This window comes from Pan paniscus, chromosome 3 (genome assembly GCF_029289425.2).
Source record: "Pan paniscus chromosome 3, NHGRI_mPanPan1-v2.0_pri, whole genome shotgun sequence".
NCBI lineage: Eukaryota > Metazoa > Chordata > Mammalia > Primates > Hominidae > Pan > Pan paniscus.
This window is the reverse complement of record NC_073252.2, coordinates 141,705,615-141,723,991: the sequence shown is the minus strand read 5'-3', so window position 1 is coordinate 141,723,991 and position 18,377 is coordinate 141,705,615. Positions and strand designations below refer to the sequence as shown.

Here is an 18,377-nt window from a genome sequence, read left to right as displayed (position 1 = left end):
AGATCACCTTATACTTCCTCCAATGAGAGTTGAAACAACTTCTTTCCTAGGAACTGGAAGTTAAAAGCATATCAGAATTATGTAACTAGCAAGAAAATGTTTCACCATCTAAAGTGATACTTCCAGTTTACAGAACCCTCCCCCTTTGAGCCAGAATCCTCTCCTATTTTTACCTTCTCCCCCTTCCAGAATTGCAGAGGATATTTGACATACAAGAAAATGGCCATGACCCACAATGAGCACTCAGATCTACATGGGGACTCTGGCTAAGCCAGTCATCCAGGATCGTTCTAGTTATTATTATTCTTTTAGAATAGCTCTGACTTGATTAAATGTATTTTATAATGCTTAGAAGAAAATGTGATGCCATTTTTGGAATGTTACTGGGTAACTTGGTCACTGGCTATAATGTTATCATTGATTATAAGTAACTATAATTACTAGGAATCGGAGAACTGAATGATATATGGTAAAGCACTGGACTGGCAAATTTGGGTTCTCATACCATCCCTCCAAGATATTTGCTTGGTTTCCTTAGTTAATTATGTTAACCTCTCTGTACCTCAGTACACTCATTGGTAAATAAGGGACGATGTTAACTCTCCCACCTACTATATGGTTCTTGAGGGTCAAATGACAGACTCCAAAGTAATTTGAAATCTACAAAGCACTTTGCAAATTCAACAAGTTACTTTGTATACCCTTAGAGATATAACTTATCAAAAATTTTAAGCCAACAATAATTAATGAAAAGACTTTGCTACAGAGAAGCAGCCACAAATTTCTAGTTTACCATCCTTACAGTTTATGATTTAAATATGTTTTTATATGTAGATTGTATATGTAAAAGGAAAAGTTGTTTCTACATCAATCATATCTTTCCTTGGGTTAAAAGCATCACAAAACATTTAAATAACTTCACATTTATCTTTGTCTCCTCTTTCTCCCACATGCTCCATATCCAGCCAATCAAATCAGCGAGTTCTCTTGAGATGTCACTTCATCTGTCTCCCCTCCCTCACAACTACTGGTACTCTCCACATAGTCAGGCCTATTTTAGCTATAAGTGGCTTAGGGAGAAAAAAAATAATTTATTTATAAATTTTTAAATTTCAGAAGTAACTTATAGCTTCAGGCATGTTTGGATTTAGGAGACTTAAACAATATTGTCCTGACTCTGTTGTCTCCATCAAAGGGTTCTGCTTCCCCGGCTTTCTCTCACAGGTCCTACACATACAAAGGCAAAAAAGGCCATTAGCAGCTCTGGCCTTAAATCTACCAGCTGAGAAACCTCAGTGGAAACAATATCTCTTTCCCACTAACTTTCGTAGAAGTCCAGTGCTGACACTCTTTGGGCTGACTAGGGTCCCATACCTTTCCCGGACTCAAGCCCTCTGATAGGAGAGATGGAACAAAGTCATGGGCCAGCCGGAGTAGCATGCCTGCCACACCTACCCACCCACCTCCCATTCTTAGACCCCAGAAACTGGGTTTATCCCACCGAAAAACACAAGGACTGACAGTGGCTTTCCACTTCTCAGAAGTGGCTTTCCAAATAATAATAATAAATAATATTAGGAAGAAGGAGAAATAGAGGCTGGTCAAGCAAGGCATCTGTCCATTATACCCTCCTTGCCTAGGTCCTCATAATCTACTATCTCCCTCCAGATTTCATAAAATTGACCTAAGAATAAGTAGAAGAAACTACATGTACGTATAAGAGGTATGCAAGAGGGGGCTATTTAACCAATTAACAATAGGAAAAACAAAGTAAAATTTAAAAAGAAAAAAAATCATTTGTTTGAAGGCATGGGAGAGCTTCCAAAGCGATAAGAATCTGAGGTGTCAAGATCCCGGAGAGAAGAGAAATGTAGAAAGGTGAGACAAATTCTGAATGTCACTTACCTTTAATGGCATTTGCCAATTCTAAATATGAGCTGGAATATTAACAATCCTCAGCCCCTGCTAAAAGGCAGATAATCTAAGAGAGCTCTTGATAATTCATAAATCGAGGTGGACAAAAAATTATAGTTTGATGCTGTGAAGGCAGCCAGGTTTATGAGTAGAAGCCTGGAGAGAAGAGAGGTGCGAAAAAGTAAGCACAATATTAAGGTCGTTTTCCCATAAAGGCATTTTCTGAAGTAAGCTGATTAGAGTGAGAGGCTAGGAAGCCAAGCATACAGCCGTTGAAAATCAAATCAGAGTTTTTAAACATCTTTTAGTGCTGAGAAGACAAAACTGGAGGCCATGACTCACTAAGGGAGAGGGGCAACAGAGAACCCTTCATATTGTCATTCGAGACCTTTAGGGGCTATAGCACTCCAGGAAACCAATCTTAAGAAGACTGAAACCCAGCATTTTGTCTTCTCGTTTACTTGATTAAGGTGATTTGCCTCCACTATAGCTTCCAACCAGAGGACAGGGCAAACTCTCTCAGGAAAGCTATAACACAATCCACATCATCCCTGGTTTTTTATATTCAGTATCTGGCATTCAACAACAATCTACCAGGTATACAAAATATAGCAATAACACAACAAATAGGAACAACACAAAAAAATCGACAATGGGAAAAGACTCACAGATGATGCAGATATTGTCATTAGCAACACAGAATTAAAATAAGTGCTTAAAATGTTTAGGAAATAGAGCATAAGATGGGGAGTTTCATCAAAGGAATAGACTTAATAATCATACAGAAATTTGAGAACAGCAAAATAAAGTAACAAAAATTAAGAATTTGACATATGGATTTAATAGCAGTTTAGATATAGCAGAATAAAGAGTTAATGGACTACAACATCATCTGGAAATCTAGGCAGATGTAGACAGATTTTAAAATATGTTTTGTGGCCCACGTCTGTAATCCCAGCACTTTGGGAGGCTAAGGTAGGAGGACTGCTTGAGCCCGGGAGTTCAAGACAAGCCCAGGCGACAAAGCAAGACCCATTTCTTAACTAAATAATTAGCTGGATGTGATGGGATGTGCCCGTAGTCCCAGCTACTCAGAGGGCTGAGGCGGGAAGATCGCTTGAGCTCAGGAGTTCTAGATTGCAGTGAGCCGTGGTTGTGCCACTGCACTCCAGACTGGGCAACAGGGTAAGACCCTGTTTCTAAAGCACAAAATAGTGGGGTTTTTAAAATTATAATTAAAAGTCAATAATGTTCTTTATTGGTGGAAGAAAGGAAAAGTCCAAATGAGTTTTATTCAAACAAAAACAAAATGGGACAAAAAAGAAAGATGATATGAGTGGAAGAAATATTCCTCTAAGCAAGGACCCGTTACCTGGGTCCAGACTGCGGATGGAAAGGTTCTCTACATGACTGTGTTTTCTTTGCAGAAGATGGATTTTTCTGTATGCCGTGCTCTTCTATAAGCTGGAAAACAAAAGTAAAATTGATACTTAGATCATACTAAAGCTAATAATTAGGAAAGCTTATGACAATTAAAGGACTCTGTTATGCTTTGAATGGTTGTCCCCTCCGAAACTCATGTTGAAACTTAATCTCCAATGTGGCAGTATTGAGAAACAGGGTCTTTAAGAAGTGATTGGGTCCTAACAGCTCTACCCTCATGAACGTATGAATCTATTAATGGATTAATGGGTTCTCATGGGAGTGAGACTGGTGGCTTTATAAGAAGAGAAAGAGAGACTTAAGCTACCACACTCAGCCACCTCACCATGTGATGCCCTGTACAACCTCAGGACTCTGCAGAGTCCCCACCAGCAAGAAGGCCCTCACCAGATATGGCCCCTCGACCTTGGGTTTCTCAGCCTTCATAACTGTAAGAAATAAATTCCTCTCCTTTATAAATTACCCAGTTTCAAGTATTCTGTTATAAGCTGCAGAAAACAGAAAAAGACAGACTCTTACTAATGAACCTAAAGAATATAAGCACTGAAAAGACCTCAGTGTTAAAACTCTTGAAAATTAGGAAGGGGACACATACTGAGAACTGGTTTTTGTGCATAGTGCAAATATGCAACGTGAACTCACAATCAGAAGAAAAATGAGAGGTAAATTATGTAGTCTATTAATTTAGGTTCCCAGTAAACCATATGAAAAGATTTCAATGGCCGGGTGTGGTGGCTCACATCCCAGCGCTTTGGGAGGCCAAGGTGAGCGAGATCACCTGAGGTCGGGAGTTCAAGACGAGCCTGACCAACAGGAGAAACCCCGTCTCTACTAAAAATACAAAATTAGCTGGGCATAGTGGCAGACGCCTTTAATCCCAGCTACTTGGGAGGCTGAGACAGAAGAATTGCTTGAACTGGGGAGGTGGAGGTTGAGGTGAGCTGAGATGGTGCCATTGCACTCCAGCCTGCGCAACAAGAGCAAAACTCCATCTCAAAAAAAAAAAAAAAGAAAAGAAAAAGAAAAAGAAAACAAGAAAAGAAAAAAGAAAAGATTTCAAGTGTAAGCAATTTATTTTTAGAGAATTAAGCATTAGGAGAATACATAAGTGAAACTGGCCAAGGATAAAAGTTGTATTATGAAGCCAGATACCATTGTGCACTACTAGTGCCTAATACCTCAGAGCTCTGGAAAATTGTATAAAATATACGGCTACAAATTACCAAACTAGATGGATAAAAAAGCTGGCATTTTCATAAACCAACTCCTATCATTTATTGTTTGAGGATTGAATTGAGTATGTCAAGTGGAGACAGGGCTAATTCCCTAGAACCTCCAGCCTGGAGTTTGCATGGGCAGACTGGTCCTTTATTTAGTAGAAGGAAACCCTTGGGAAGAGGATACAAATACTGCCAGTTGGAAGTCACTGATTCCTTGGAGCATGCTGAAATAATGAGGTCCAAAGAATATGGCTGAGGTACTGTCCCACATTAAATACTGATGAGATAATTTGGCAGTAATGGCCCACCTCTCAAATTCTTCCTGTATCTATGCCCTTTGCCATGTGACTTTGCATTTCCTCTCACTATAGAGGAGTGTACTTCTTTGGGCTTTGATTCTAAGTTTGGCCATCTTACATGCTTTGGCCAACAGGACAAGAGCAGATGCATGCAGAGGCTTGAAAAAATCTTTCACACTAACAGTCTCTTAATCCTCTGACTTTGCTGTGACACATACCTGGGCAAACCAACTAACCTACTAAAGGTAAAACAGAACCAGGTTATCTCAATCATCCCAGATGATTTATACTAGATCAGCTAATATGCAACCCATCTCCATGCATGTGAGACCAGAAGAACCAAGTTGCTGGCCCACAGACTCATGTACTAAATAAATTTTTATTGCTTCCAGAGGCATTTTGTGTTGTTTATTATGCAGCATTATTATGGCAATAGGTAATTAGTACCTATAAGGAACATGCTACCATAGCATAAAACAGACATATGTGGAATTAGCTTTGGATGAGGTAGGTAGCAAACAGAAGCTGGAAAAGTGTCAATGATACTACTAACAAAGCCTGGAAAAATGATGAGGAAACTGTTAGAACAAAGCAAAAAAACGATCACCCATGCTACGTCGGCATGAAACATCTGTTAGAACTGGTCACTTAAGATAACTTGAAGATGCAAAATGTACCTTATGAATTTTTGGACTTGATCTCCAGGCAGAATGTTGAAAATATCAGCTGACTCTTACTAGTTCTATATAAAGTATTACAAGAAAGAAACAAATGTCGACAAAAACACACACACAGTTTACAAGGAGAATATGGGGAATTAAGAGATGCTACAATTTATTAGAATAGAAACTAAAGTTGTTTTTCATCTTTGCTGTCTCATGCCAGAAGAATATTTTCACATTAAGACTTGGCCTCAAGGTAAAGATAAAAATCAAGGGTCTGGTCATGAGACTTTGAAAGAATTAAGCCAGTGCCTAGAGATGCTCTCAGCTGGAAAGAACTTTCAGGAAAATTTAGGGTATTGTTCCTCAATAGCCCAGTACCCACAAGAGCAGTGGTTAAGTGTAAAAGCAGAACTGTAATCAGGCTAGGGAGGCTATTATACTATGGATCAGGATCAGGCACTCTCCTTCTCTCCCTGTTTCTCTGCTTTTCTCTTCCTCTTTCTTTCCCTTCCTCTACTTTTTCCTCCCTCTTCCTTTCCCCCTCAGTTTTCCTCCGTCTCAGGTTTATAAACATCCCCAAGGCACGGGCTAGAATCAGACTCAAGTTGGAATCAGAAGTTTCATACCTCCTATCCACTTCCACTGCAACCTCTTAAAACCAAATCAAAGATGTATTGGTAGATTAGCTTTGTCATATTGTTAGTTGGAGGCTTCATTTCTGATTCCTTATGTCCTTTCATGTTAATATAACTCAGTATCTAACAGTTAACAAAGCAACAACAGTAAGGGCGTGCTGCCCAGGCAATATGATTCAAGGGAAGGAGACTGAAATAGTCAAGACTTTCCAACTTCAGTGGTGGGAGTTGTTCAAAGAGAACCCTGGAACAATGCCCTTTTCAGAAATATATTTGAGAGGCTGAAGAATGGAGGCTGAAAGTTTCACTTGTTTACCACTTTTGACCAGAGAAGTTGTCTGCATGTGTGTAAACAGCAAACAGCTCCAGGTCTTACAGTTGGCCCTCCACACCATACTATTTTCAAATAATGAGTACTTTCATTTTCCAAGAGTAACATCTGGCTAACAATTACTAGCAACACTGCAGGTCAGAAAAACAGACTGCTTTTCTGAATGCAACTTGAAAAACTCCTTTTTGATTTCTGTAGCCAGAGGCAACAAGCTAATAAGTTTCAAACACTACAGGCTCCAGAGAGCTGTAGTTTTTTTCTTTCTTAGTTGGAAGAGCACATATGAAATACAAATAAGTATAAAATTCTGCCACGAAGAAAGTTACATTTCCAGCCCAGAATTTTTTTTAAATCTTAATAATAATAATGATAATGATAATAATGAAAATCTAAATGTCACATTGATTGGCAAAAGAGAAAAGGCCATGCCTTCTGACTCTAAGTCCAGTGCTCCTTCCACTGCCAGCTCATTTGACTTGATAGATTAGATACTATAAAGATAATTTCTACTCTAAAAGTTGTCAAGTAAGTTTTTTCAATATATATACTTTTTTACTTTAGAAATGGAGTCTCATTCTGTCACCCAGCCTGGAGTTCAGTGGTATGATCATAATTCACTGTAACCTTGTACTCCTGGGTTCAAGTGATCCTCCCCCTCAGGCTCCCAAGTAGCTAGGAGTACAGACATGTACCACCACACTCAGCTAATTTTTTAATTTTTTGTAGAGATGGGGTCTTGCTATGTTGCCCAACTTTGTCTCAAACTTCTGGCCGCAAGCAATCCTCCCATCTTGGCTACCAAAGCACTGGGATTATAGGCAGAGCCTATAATCTCTGTGTAATCTCTTCTGGCCTCAATATTCAGATCCTGTAAATTGTTATTTGGGGGTGGAAAGAAAAGCATGTTACAAATAGTATGTCATATGATCACATATTCAGAACACTCTTTTAAAAGTCTACCATAATTGACAATTGAACTAATTATATTCATATTAAGCTGAAGACAATTCATCAATTAATTTATCAAAAGAAAGACCTAAATGGAAGGGACAGCTAGTATTCCATGATTCTCTGAAGAATATATATGAAGGAAAACTACTGCTTTTTCACCAAATGTCAGTCAGACTAGTCATTAAAAGAGGCTTCTGGGGAGGAGTCATCAAATAATATCCCAAAATTGAATGAGTGAGAATATAGTCTGACAAATTATTATTGAAAATATTATAAACTATGTTTCTAAGATAGCCTTATAAGGAACTGAGAAATTCTACAATGCTTGGAATAAACACACTTGGAAAAAACTCCCAATGTACAGGTAAACCCATATCTAAATCATGCTAGTAAGAAGTGTTGTTTATTAACTTGGGGCAGAAATAATATTCAAAAACTTTAACCACTTTGACCACATGGTACAAATCAATCAGAATGAATAGTTGGTAATGCAATGTAACTGTGCAAGCCAGTTAAATATCAACCATGGTTTTAGGTAGCAGTAGTAAACTGAGTTAAGCAATAACCATATTCTACCTGACCCCCACTAAACCCTTAAAATAAGTGCTTAAAAGGATAAAAGTATATAATCCACAACTGATCATATTGAGAGATGTTCCAATGTTGAAGCTATAAACCCATAGAGCATTTCTGGTCCGAGGGCTAGTTTTGTTTGGCCTGCACGGCATTTGTTTAATGTCAATTAATTGATAATATTTTGTAAACAGTAGACTTCATATAAAATATTTTTACTTCTCTTGAAATATCAGAAGGTCCACGAATAATGGCCCACAACTCCTCATGACAACAAAATAGTTAGCAGCGTTTTTTCTCGTTTTTGTTTTTGTTTTTTTCAGAAAGGGCATGCTCCCTGTGTTGATGCAGTTGTGCCCCTCCCGGGCTTTGTTCTACACATGGATGTAACCTGCCACACACTGGTAGACACTAAGTTTGGAACCCATGCAATCTTCAACTAGTCAAACAAGGGAAAATAGCATCAAGCTTACTATTAATTTAAGTCACCTTTTGCAAAAGCTCCTCTACCCCATATGTTTTTTAACTGACTAATTGAACTGTCAGCAAAAGTAGGAAACAGCATCACAGGTAAATAAGTGACTTGGAAAGGAATATAAATACTATGTACAGGCTGTCTACAAAAACCAGGGTAGAGAATACTTTATTATACTAGTAGAATAGTGTTTGATGTGTCATTTCCTCACAATTTATCATAATGCTCCTACACACAGAGTCATTCCTCTAAACAAAGTGCCCCTGAATTACAGTAGAAATCGGATTTCAGATTAACAGTTTCTTATCTCCTAACAATTCAATTAAAAATTCAGACTTTAAATTTTGCTAACTAAGACTTTAGCTTGGCTGTAGTTGACCGAAGAATTGGAAACTCAGTTATTAGTTTGCTGTAAATATTTTTTTGCCTCAGAAACACACTTTTGGGGGACATTAGAAAGATGGCTGATTAAAGACACCTGGTGCTCATCCTTCCCACAAGAAAGAAGCAAGGCAACAAATAAACAGATAAGATTTGGATGGTGTGTCAAAGGAAGAACACTGGGGTGCAGAGAGGGAGTGGAGATGCACCTGTGGTGATGGAAAATCCAGGAGGACAGCATGGAGACACTCAGCCTCTGCGGTCCCATCTTCCCCACCCGGATCATATCCAGCCAGAATCAGGAGGGACTTCCTGTTGCAGGGGAAAGGTAAGGAGAAGAAACCCACCAGCCCCCATTGTGACCACAAACACTTACAGTCCTTATAAGAGAAATTCACAGTCCTTGCAAACCCAGAGCCCAGTTTGGAGAGATACCCAGAATTCTCACAGCTGCATTGCGCTGGATTAGGAGTACAAAGTGTGCACTCCTTATTCCCCACCCATGCCCTGTGAGCCAAGCTGCTGCAGCATGGCACTATCTCAAGACTAGAGATGACTCTGTAGTACGCCTTGCTCTAGGGTCAGCAGCCACTGCTCTGGGACTCCATCTTCATTCCACTAAGCTCTCATTGGTGACTGAATGCCACAACCCCAGCAGTGCGAATTCTAGGCCCAGGGATAGCCGTGACTTTGGTCTTGCACAGCAAGGAAGACAACTCCTACTGTCCTCACTTAGAACCAGAGGAACAGTCCTGCCCAGGGTGAACTCACCCTCGAGCCAGCCAAACTGGTGCATGCCCTTCCCCAAGCGGGAGAAGCCCTCATATCTCCAAGCAGCCAACATGCTTCTGGGTTGAAGGAGGAGCTATGTGCCCACACCCACGTCCTGAGAAACAGCCACACAGTGCCCCACCCACTACACACAAGCCCCAGTCCTGCCCAACAGCTTTGTATCCACAATCAGAGCCAGAGAAACAGACCTGTGTGCTGCCCCTGACAGACATGCTCCTTGGCTGTCTGAACAGCTCTGCGCCCACATGCCAGGACTGAGAAATAGTCTGCAGGCCACCCCTGGTGGGAAAGCCCTCAAGTCACCCAATCATCCCTCTGCCCATATCCCAGGCTGAGAAGCAGCCCACCAAGCAGTATCTGGTGGGCAGATACTTCCCAAAGGAAGCAAAAGACCTCTACAATGAAAACTACAAAACACTTATGAAAGAAATTGAGGAGGATACAAACAAGTGAGAAAATATCTCATGCACATGGATTAGAAGAATCAATATTGGTAAAATGGCCATACATGTTCAATGCAATCCCCATGGAAATACCAAGGACATTCTTCACAAAAATAGGGGAAAAAAATCCTAAAATTTGTGTGGAACCACAGAAGGCCTTGAATAGCCAAAGTAATCCTAAACAAAGAGAACAAAGCTGAAGACATCACACTACCAGACTTCAAAATATACTACAATGCAGTAGTAACCCAAACAGCATGATACTGGCATAAAAACAGACACAGAGGCCAGTGGAACAGAATAGAGAACCTATAAATTAATTCACATATCTATAGCCAGCTGACTTTTGACAAAGGCACCAAGAACATCTACTGAGGAAAGGACAATCTTTTCAATAAATGGGGCTGTAAAAACTGAATATCTATATGCAGAAGAATGGAACTAGACTCTCGCCTCTTACCCTTTATAAAAATCTAATTATAATGGTTTCAAGACCTAAAACTCAGATATGGAACTAGAAGAAAACATAAGGGAAACACTTCCAGACATTGGGCTTAGAAAACATTTTATGAATAAGACCTCAAAAGGAGTCAAGAAAAGCAAAAATAAATAAATAACATCATAGCAAACTAAAACGCTTCTGCACAGCAAAGAAAACAACAGTGAAAAGACAACCTACAGAATGTTAGAAAATACTTGCAAACCATTCATCTGACAGGGGATTTATATGCACCATATACAAAGAATTCAAACATCTTATCAACATAAAAACAATCTGATTTTAAAATGGCTAAATGATCTGAACAGACGTTCCTCAAAAGAAGGCATACAAATGGACAACAAATATATGAAAAAATGATCAACATTACTAGTCATCAAAGAAATGCAAATCCAAACCACAATGAAGTATCATCTTGCCCCTGTTAGAATGGCTATCATCAAAAAGACAAAAAATAGCAAATGCTGGTGAGGATGCAGAGAAAAGGGAACTGTTATACACTTGGTGGGAATGTAAACTAGTACAGCCACTATAGAGAACTTTAAGGAGGTTCCTTAAAAAACTACAACTAGGACTACACGTGATCCAGTAATCCCACTACCAGATATTTACCCAAAGGAAATGAGATCAGTACGTTGAAAAGACATCTACAACCTCAAGTCTATTGGAGCACTATTTACAATAGCCAGGATATGGAATCAGTCTAAGTGTCCATCAAGAGAAGAATGGATAAACAAATGTAGTATAGATACACAATGGAATACTATTCAGCCATAAAAAAAAATGAAATCCTAGGGTGGGTGCGGTGGCTCACACCTGTAATCCCAACACTTTGGGAGGCCAAGGTGGGTGGATCACCTGAGGTCAGGAGTTCAAGACCAGCCTGGCCAACATGGCGTAACCCTGTCTCCACCAAAAATACAAAAATTAGCCAGGTTTTGTGGTGTGCACCTATAATCCCAGCTATTCGGGAGGCTGAGGCAGGAGAATTGCTTGAACCCGGGAGGTGGGAGTCACAGTGAGCCAAGATTGTGCCACTGCATCCAGCCTGGGTTACAAAGTGAGACTCTGTCTCAAAAAACAATAAACACACACAAAAAACAATGAAATCCTGTCATTCACGCCAATGTGGATGAAATCAGAGGACATCCTGTTACATGAAATAAACCAGGAGCAGAAAGTTAAATACCAACTGCTCCCACTCATATGTAGAAGCTAACAAAAAGTTGATCTCATAGAAGTAAAACAGAAAATACTTGAGGCTATGCAGGGTTGGGGGAAAAATGACATTGGGAGAGATTTGTTAAAGGATACAATGTTACAACTCAACAGGAAAAATAAGTTCTAGTATTCTATACCACAGTATGATGACCAGAGTTAACAATAACATCATATATAGTTTCAAATAGCCAGAAGGACATTGAATGTACTCAAAACAAAGAAATGATAAACGTTTGAGATGATGGATAGGCTAACTACCCTGACCCGATCACTATGCATTACATGTATGGCAACATCGCTATGTACTCCATAAATGTCTACAATTATTATGTGTCAATTTAAAAAAATTAAAAATAATAATAATAAAGGGATTCATACCAGAAAAAAACAAACTGGAACAAAAGAAAAACATTTGTAAAGTCTTCATACTATACTTCATTGTCACTAGACAATGAGCATATAAAGCATTGCCAACTGCAAATGCTTATTAAGTTGATTAATATTGATCAAAGAAGTACAGAAGAGGGATGCAAAGCCCAGCCAATACCTAGTCATGTCAAATAAAATTCATTTTCTTTTTCCAGTAGAATCACTAGATCAGTAGATCAGGGGAACATGGTCACATAGTGTATCTATGAATAATAGATCCTGGCATAAGCTTTCTTATCATATTCTTGTAGAGCAGATGGAGGAATACAGGCTAAATGAAATCACAGTTTGAAACATTTTATCTTTATCTTAAAACTGGCTCTTTATTCAGGATTTTCTTTCTTAGTTCATGACACCGTCTTTCATAGCCCAATATCTAAGCTAGAAACTTTGGTGTCATTCTGATTCCTCTTTCTCCTTCACCAGCCACATTCAATCCTCTACTATTTCTAAAATCCAATCTCTTTTCCCCACGCCCATTGTTCCTGCTCTGATCCAAGTCCTCCTACTGAAACAGCTTTTGACTTGTTTTTGGCCTCCAAAATATCCTCTTTTACTCCATCCCCATAAGTCCACAAAGATTATCTAAAATAAAAGTCTCTCGATGGCACTACTCTGCAAAAAACCCATCAATGGTTCCTCATCACAGTCCTTCCTGATCTTAGGTTGTCATCATAAAATTCAAGATCTAGCATGTAGGCACTGGAGGTGCCACTTTGTTCCCCACCGACATCTGGGCAAACGACAAATAAACCAGAATCACAAAGAACCATATAACCCTTTCATATAAATCTGGAGACATTCTGTGTTAAAGTTAAAAGTCTCAGATGCATAGAGCAATCTGGAATTAATGGTAGGACTGTAGTTAGATTTGCTCTGCAAGGACCCAAGAAATGGAGCTAGAATACATATATGCTAGAGAATCAACTTTTGACTATTACAATTCAAAAAATTTAATACTCAGAATTAAATAAGACTATGCAGAGATGAATTTCCCATCACTAAAGATATTCAAAATAGACTGGATGGCTGGGCATGGTGGCTCATGCCTGTAATCCCAGAATTTTGGGAGGCTGAAGTGAGTGGATCACTTGAGGTCAGGAATTCAAGACTAGCCTGGCCAACATGGTGAAACCCCGTCTCTACTAAAAATTAAAAAAAAAAATAGCTGGGTGTGGTGGCATGCACCTGTAATACCAGCTACTCAGGAGGCTGAGGCAAAAGAATCACTTGAACCTGGGAGGCAGAGGTTGCAGTGAGCTGAGATCGCACCACTGCACTCCAGCCTGGGAGACAGAGCGAGACTCTATCTCAAAACAAACGAAAACACAAACAAATGCCATAAACTGGACAATTTGTCTGCTCAGAGTACTACAGAAACTGTTCAAATCTCTAATAATTCAATTATATGAAATCTAAAGTCCTTCCAATCCTCATACACTATGATTATGATTAATTTTCTAAACTTAAAAATACTCAATACCACTAATTTTCTTTTTATAAGATTTAATACATCAAAATACTGGTAACTGGTGACTTATTTTTGATAACATAATTTCTGTTTCACATCTTTTATCCAACCACATCCACCTCCCAATTACCCAACCCATCAGTTCTGACTATCTTTTTTTTTTTTTTTTTGAGATGGAGTCTGGCTCTGTCGCCCAGGCAGGAGTGCAGTGGTGTGATCTCGGCTCCCTGCAAGCTCCACCTCCCGGGTTCACGCCATCCTCCTGCCTCAGCTTCCTGAGTAGCTGGAACTACAGGTGCCCCCCACCACGCCTGGCTAATTTTTTGTATTTTTAGTAGAGACAGGGTTTCACTGTGTTAGCCAGGATGGTCTCGATCTCCTGACCTCATGATCCGCCCACCTTGGCCTCCCAAAGTGCTGGGATTACAGGCGTAAGCCACTGCGCCTGGCCAGTTCTGACTATCTTAATTAGAGCAAACAAGAACTCCCTGGTTACAAAAAAAAAAAAAAACACCTCAATGTTACAACCACTGCCCACATCAATTTCTCATATGAGTCAGTGGGCAACCCTGACACTCAGAAAATGCCAATATCAAGGCATTCATCACTCAAAGTCCTTCAAAGATACCCTTTCACCCTAACTACACAATAACATTTTTTAGTAGGTTCTAATTTTAAACTCAAGTCTAAAGTCTCTGGTGAAATAAAGAATGCCTATGCAGATTCGCTTACCTCTACCACCCAGACTTTATGACACCCAGAGCCAGGAGAAAGGAGGAAAACGACATGTGGAAAAAATAAATTCAAAAAGAATACTGCAAAGTAAATTATGTGGCATTAATTCCATTATTTTGAATGATCAGTTTTGTTATTTTTATAGTATGAAACAAGTTTCCAGGACTAGAACTCTCTTCCAGGAATGAATTAGGTAATAAGTCGCTCATACTTCTCCCCAGAGGGAAAAGTGGGAAAGGGAAAATAAATACAACATAAACATGGCAATGGTGGATGGCCATATCATTTTTCTGCTGCTACTCAAGCCTCTTCCTCTTTCCAAGTGCAGAGGGACTGAATGCATATAAAGATTTATCAAACTTTTCAACATTCTGGCCACCACATAGAAAAGATGTTACCGAGCACCATCTTGAAATTCCTAAGTGTGAGGTTGGGAACCTGATTCTTCTCTTGAGGATCCTCCAAGCATCTAAAGGAAGAAGGTCTGTGGCCAAGTCTCTGTCAAGTTGAGGTTTCTGAAGCCCATGGGAGGATTACAAGATGATAACCAGCCTGCATGCCGAAGATAAACCACTCTGGTGCTCTCTGTGGTACACATGCTATACCATGCCAGCTTCTGTACTGATATGGCAACTCCATCAGAGGAAAAATTTCAGAAGCAGAAGTGCAGGAGGATGGAGGGATCTGGGAAGCATGCAGCAAAAGAGCCACTGTAATAGAATGGTGAGCCTTCTAGGGACTTCACTTCAGAAATTCACTTCTCTAAAGAAGAAAGCCTCTTCCCAGTATTTCTGGGGGTGAAATATCAATAAATCATCTTCAATGTCTTTTCTAAAACACCTAGCAATGTGTGAACTCCAATGGAATGTTGACATTAGGTAATATCAGAAACGAAAGTTCACTAACGGTCACATAGCATGAAGAAATGCAGCCATTAATCTGTTCTCCACTCTGTTAGTTCTCTTAGTCAGTCTCCCTGGAATCTTCAAAGCATAATAACTCTCATTTGCACCTCTTCTGAAAATGGCTAAGTATGTTTTGAAACTGTATTGTTCATTTTGTGGTCATTCTAACAGCAATTACAATATTCTGTAGTTAACACAGCATAATGATCACTGAAACTCTATAATAATTATGCCAGCCAGTTATAAGTGAATCACTCTGGTAGAAGTCCTGAAATATAATACCACCAAATAACCTTTCTTGGCCACCCACACAAGACAGCTTTCCCTCTCAGAGCAGAAGGTAAGTTAAGTTTCTCTCGCAGGCCTCTGGAAGAGACTGCACATAGCAATCTGAAAGAATACCTTTTGATTGTATCATTTGTTTTCAATATTGAGAACCTGAAGAAGTTGTAAAATATCAGTCTCCAAACCACATTTTTCCCTGTGTTGGATTATATCTAGTGTCCTGCAGGGATTTCTTTTTCCTAATGAATCATTTTACACAACTATTCTCCTTGCAGCTCAGAGCTGGCTGCTGCGGTGCTTTCAAGTCATCTATTGTTTCATTGTAGGTGGGCTCTTATGATTATTTACAACTGAATGGTATTTAAAATATAATATGTTTTGAATAGAGTCTATACCCACACAGGATTTGAAAATTTTCATTTCTGCCTCGTTCCTCTTGACCGCATTAGGTATCCTGAATAGATGCAGGAGAAGGAAAAGGAAGAAAGCAGAAGTAGAAGCCATAGTTCTTGGGAGCCAAGCAAGCCATGGTAGAAAGAGCATCTGGCTTTAACTCTCTGCCAGAGCAAGTTGCCTGACATAATCACTCTTGCTCTCATTTTCTGCCTTATGACTGTGTTCCATAGTTTCTGTTCTCTCTAGGAAAAACTGCACACAAAAATTCCACCAAACTTTGCATACTTTTGATGTCCATGGACTTTTATAAGCTGTAGTTCTGTGCTTACAGGCACCACTAAAAGTTTTCTTTCAGAAACTCCTTCAGTCCCGCCAGGACAAGGACTACATTTGTTTCATTTTTTACTGTCTTCCACTTCTTATTTAACTGTAGACATGAATATTTCCAAAATCAAAATTTCTATTCAATATTCAACATACTTTTTAACTTTAATTTCTACTATTTGTTATTCTATTCAAGTGGAATGGCCAAAAAAAAAATAAAATAAAACAGCATTTAAAATTTTTAAATTAAAAGTCAGAAAAAGTATTAATAATTAACATTGTATTAGTTCATTCTCACATTGCCATGAAGAAATACCCGAGTCTAGGTAATTTATAAAGAAAAGAGGTTTAATTAACTCACAGTTCTGCGTGGCTGGGGAGGCCTCAGGAAACTTACAATCATGGCAGAAGGCATCTCTCCAAAGGGTGGCAAGAGAGAGAATGAGAGTTAGCAGGGGAAATGCCAGACACATAAAACCATCAGATATCATGAGAACTCACTCACTATCATGAGAACAGCATGGGGGAGACCGCCCCCATGATTCAATTACCTCCCACCTAGTCCTTCCCATGACATGTAGGGATTATGGGAACTACAATTCAAGATGAAATTTGGGTGAGGACAAAGCCAAACCACATCATTACATTCCTGGCCCTTCCCAAACTTCATGTCCTCACATTTCAAAACACAATCATGTCCTTCCAACTGTCCCCCAAAGTCTTAACTCATTCTAGCATTAACCCAAAGTCCAAGTCCAAAGGCTCATCTGAGACAAGACCAGTTTCTTTCACCTATGAGCCTGAAAATCAAAAGTAAGTTAGTTACCTCCTAACTATTATACAATTATAAGCATTGTGTGAATACACCTGTTCCAAATGGGAAAAATTTGGTTAAAATGAAGGGGCTACAGGCCCATGCAAGTCTGAAATCCAGCAGGGCAGTCATTAAATATTGAAGTTCCAAAATGATCTATTTTGACTCCATGTCCTACATCCAGGTCATGCTGTTGCAAGAGGTGGGCTCCCATGGCCTTGGGAAGCTCCACACCTGTGGCTTTGCAGGGAACACCCCCCAACCTGGCTTCTTTCACAGGCTGGCATTGAGTGTCTACGATTTTTCCATGTGCACAGTGCAAGTTGTCGGTGTGGATCTACTATTCTGGGGTCTGGAGGACGGTGGCCCACTTCTTACAGCTCCACTAGGCAGTGCCCCAGTGGGAACTCTGTGTGGGGGCACCCACCACATATTTCCCTTCTACACTGCCCTACCAGAGGTTCTCAATGAGGCCTCTGCCCCTGCAGCAAACTTCTGCCTGGACAACCAGGCATTTCCACACGTCCTCTGAAATCTAGGCAGAGGTTCCCAAACCCCAATTCTTGACTTCTGTGCACCCACAGGCTCAACACCACGTGGAAGTTGCCAAGACTTATGGCTTGCACCCTCTGAAGCAATAACCCAAACTGTACCTTGGCCCCTTTTAGCCACAGCTGGAGCTGGAGTGGCTGGGATGCAGGGTACCGTGACCTGAGGCTGCACAGAGCAGGGGAGCCCTGGGCCCAGAAAATGAAACCATTTTTCTCTTCTAGGTCTCTGGGCCTGTCATAGGAGGGGCTGCTGTGAAAGTCTCTGACATGCCCTGGAGACATTTTCCCCATTGTCTTGGTGATTAACATTTGGCTTCTCATTACTTATGCCAATTTCTGTAGCCAGCTTGAATTTCTTTCCAGAAAATGGGGTTTTCTTTTCTATCGCATTGTCAGGCTGCAAATTTTTCAAACTTTTATGCTCTGCTTCCTCTTCAATGCTTTGCCACTTAGAAATTTTTTCTGCCAGATATTCTAAATCATCTCTCTCAAGTTCAGAGATACACAGATCTCAAGCAGAGGCACAGTGCTGCAAGTCTCTTTGCTAAAGCATAACAAGAGTCACCTTTGCTCCAGTTCCCAACGAGTTCCTCATGTCCTTCTGAGACCATCTCAGCCTGGACTT

General features: G+C 39.9%; 1 long non-coding RNA gene across 1 annotated transcript in view; it reads right to left on the bottom strand.

The window, feature by feature from the left end:
* The window catches only part of LOC129397633 (uncharacterized), a 269,094-nt gene that overhangs the window by 176,311 nt on the left and 74,406 nt on the right, over positions 1 to 18,377 (bottom strand). Inside the window, exons 3-4 of the long non-coding RNA XR_010112040.1 lie at positions 3,287 to 3,378; positions 1,906 to 2,070 (exon numbers count right to left, since the gene is read on the bottom strand). This is a non-coding gene — a long non-coding RNA (uncharacterized LOC129397633). The remainder of the gene's footprint in view (positions 1 to 1,905; positions 2,071 to 3,286; positions 3,379 to 18,377) is intronic.